Source organism: Athene noctua, chromosome 20 (genome assembly GCF_965140245.1).
Source record: "Athene noctua chromosome 20, bAthNoc1.hap1.1, whole genome shotgun sequence".
Lineage (NCBI taxonomy): Eukaryota > Metazoa > Chordata > Aves > Strigiformes > Strigidae > Athene > Athene noctua.
The window spans coordinates 2,702,703-2,706,026 of NC_134056.1; the positions used below are offsets into that span (position 1 = coordinate 2,702,703).

General features: G+C 45.7%; 1 protein-coding gene across 1 annotated transcript in view; it reads right to left on the reverse strand.

The window, feature by feature from the left end:
- Window positions 1–1,727, reverse strand: part of CNTRL (centriolin) — a 35,220-nt gene extending 33,493 nt beyond the window's left edge. The window contains exon 1 of the mRNA XM_074923761.1: window positions 1,502–1,727. The gene's annotated coding sequence lies outside the window, so the exon portion shown is untranslated. The remainder of the gene's footprint in view (window positions 1–1,501) is intronic.
- Between the last annotated feature and the right edge of the window lie 1,597 nt (window positions 1,728–3,324).

The following is a 3,324-nucleotide window of genomic DNA, read 5'->3' on the forward strand; positions in this document are numbered from 1 at the left end:
GCCCACAAAAGTGCCACAGAAGCATGTTGTTTACGGATATTAGGTGCTTGTTGTCTCAGTATCTATGTGCTTAACAACACAATTTATCACTTCAGAGGTGATATTTGAAAAATTGTCTTTTTAGCATAAGAAAATATTTCCAGCAGTGATGCGGTGCCTAAAAACCCCATCTAAGCCAATTTGGGTGACAGCTTCCAGTTTTCATGGGCTAACACATACTTGGAGGAATGGTATACCAATGTACTTACACCATTCTACAGCACACCATAAACTGGGTAACTTTTGTAACTCATCTTGGTACCTGCCCTGTAATTTATGGTTTGTATTAGGTCTGTGAGGTCTGAAGATACTCTCAACCCACACTAACATAGAGGTCAGAAAGAGAGGACTAGGATCCCAGTTGTTTTTACCAAAGCTAGAAATCAGCCATTTTGCAGATAGAAAAGCAAATACAAGCAAAAAAAATGTAATAGAGAAAAAAAAAAAAAAAAAAGTTAGTTAAAATCAGTCTAGGACTGGCATTCCTTCAGTGTTCCTCATTCTGCAAACCAGTTATTCCGTGACTGCCTGGGAAATTCCAGAGAATGTTAACAGAAACTTCCTCTAGTGATGAATATATTTCCCTAGGGGTAAGGGTAGAAGTCCTGTACGTGTTCTTCTGTGCATCAATGCCCTTGTAGCAACCACCGTGAAGGGACAGTTTTTCACTAAAACCAAGACCCAGTAAACAACAAGCTCAGTTTAAGATATTTAAGATAGAAATGTATGTTTTTAAGGGAACTTTGAGCTAGATTAGTGATTACATTGTGTCTTGAGAGGATTTTTTCATTAAAACGGTTTTCGTGAGTCTTCAAAAAAAAAGAACAAATGAAGGAGCCACCGTCTTCCAGCCAACACTTGGAGGCACAACTCACTCAGGGCCAGGGAAGTGAGACTGGAAGGAGCAGGAGAGGGAGAAAGACGATGGTGAGCTAGTGAAAAGCTACTTTGGGAACTTTTTTTATGTTTTAATCAAGGCAGTTAAGCCATTTTAATGCGGTTTCTGGAGAACGGATTGTGCTTTTGCAATGAAAACCACGACAAAACTCCCTCGTCAGAACAGGAGGAAAGGGGGGAGCGCTGAGCGGAGCTGGCCGCGGAGGTGCGTGCCCTGGGTGTACCCCGCGCCCCGGCGGGCTGCAGGCGGGCCCTCGGTGCTGCCAGCGCCCCGCCTCACCTCCCCGGTTCAGGGCTGCGCACCCGCCGCGGCCGCTCCATCCGTGGGGCCACAGCCGAGCCACCGGCCTCTCCCCGCCGCGGCCGGCCCGCACCTGACAGGATGGCGCCCGCTCCCCGCGCTCGGTGCTGCCGGCTGCGCCGCGGGCAGAGCCGCCCTCCGCAGAGCCGGGCTGCGGGGCAGCGCCGCGCCCGCAGGGAGGCGGCCGGGGAGCGGCGATGCTCGCTGAAGCGGGATCCCGGTTCCCGCCGAGGGCGGTTCCCCTCAGGCCTCCGCTTTGATTACCTGCGTTGACATGGTAACGCCGTTTCACCGCTTCCCGCTCGCCGCCGGGGCAGTGGCGGGCAGGGCGGCCTCCGGGCGACCCCGAGCGAAGGCTCCGGCTCTCAGCGCACCTCTTCCCCCAACCCCTTTCGCTCCACCGAGCGATCGCCGTCTCCACCAGCCGCCAAGGCCCGAGGTGCTGCGGCTCCTTTAAGAGCCCGGCGTGAGGAGCCGAGCCGACGCCATTTTGTGTCGTTCTGGGCCGGCGGCGGGGGAACGAGGAGGGGGCGGGTCCTCGCGAAGCCACGCCCCCCCCCCCGTGACGGAGCTTTCCCGCCGCTGACGGCCCCTCCGGCGCGTGCGCTGCTCTCTCCTCTTCCCGCCACCAGCGGGCGCGTCGCCTCAGCGCAGGGCGGGCACATTCTAACAGGTTTTGTTCTAATTAAAGCCCAACTCAGTGTGTAAATAGCAAAGTCTGCCCTGGCGATAGTTTGTTGTGGTTTTTTCTTCCTTTTTAATCTATGCTTTACGTATCTGTATGTATCGTATATTAGCGTATCCGTGTGAAATCGGGTGGGTTTTACACTGTGCGTTGGAAATACTATTTTTGATCGTGATAAACTCAATGCACTAGGCCTATATTGCCACCCTTTTCACAGAATTGTTCAAATAAATCTTTTTGGAACAGTTTTGGCCTGTGTTAGTTGGAAAACCAAACAGCAACGTGTGCAATATAGGGTTGAAAAATCAGCAGGCGCTATCAGAAACAAGAATGTAGGAAAAGGACACAACTGGGTTCAAAAAGCTTCTCAGAATATTGTTAGACTTGGTTTTTCAATGTTCTTCACTGTTTGATTATTATCGTTTATATACCACTCATGTAAACTTACTTTATGAGTTCTCATTGGTATTTAGCAATAGATATTTGGGCTGTTATTTTTAATAATATTAAGCACCTTACATTTTATAAGACTTTGTTCTCTTTTGCTTCCCTTGTAGCTTATTGCATCTGTTGAGAAACCCAAGTTGCCCTTCTTGTAATTTAATTTTATATTGATCAGAAATAGTTTTGTAAATGTCTTTCCCGTAAAGGTTGGCTTACAGTATTTGCTTAAACTTCTGCAGGTTTGCACAACTTTAGTTTAACTTTACATAAACTTATTTGTTGAGGTCCTATGCTTAGATATCAGGCATACAAAGGTTTTGTTGCCTTTTTTTTTTTTTTTTTTGCAAACGCGGTTTAAAATAATACATGTTGTAGATGTATTGTGCCCTAGTATTTTCATACTGCAGTTTTATTTGTAATGGAAGTGCTCAGAAAGTTGGTATAATCAGGAATGCAAATAGCTAAAAGAAATTTGCAAGTGCAGAGTTATTTCAAAACAAATAAGTGCAAACTTCTGGTCTAAACATATCAGCGCATTATGTTTGATATTCAGATGCTTCTTCTCCTGCAGACACAAATTTTAAATCACTTTGATTTAATTTTTTTTTTTTTCTGATGGAAAAACTGAATTAATTTTCGTTTGGGGTTTTTCTGCTACTTCTGAATTTTTTTACTTTTTTTTTTTATGTAGCCATTAAACAGAGAGAAGGTTAAGACTAACATAGGATTGCTCTGGACATATTCAAAGACTGAAATCCTAAATTTAAAAATTCCTAAGTTTAGCTGTTCTGGCTTCCTGGGGAGGGGGCAATGACATTTTGAAAAGCATGATCTTGAATTAATTATTAACTGAGTGAAATGTGTTGGTGGTATTTCTGTTCACCTACAACAGAAGCCAAACTCAGTTTAACCCAGATTCATTGGCATCTATGGTTTGCTGTTTGTTGTCATAGAAGCT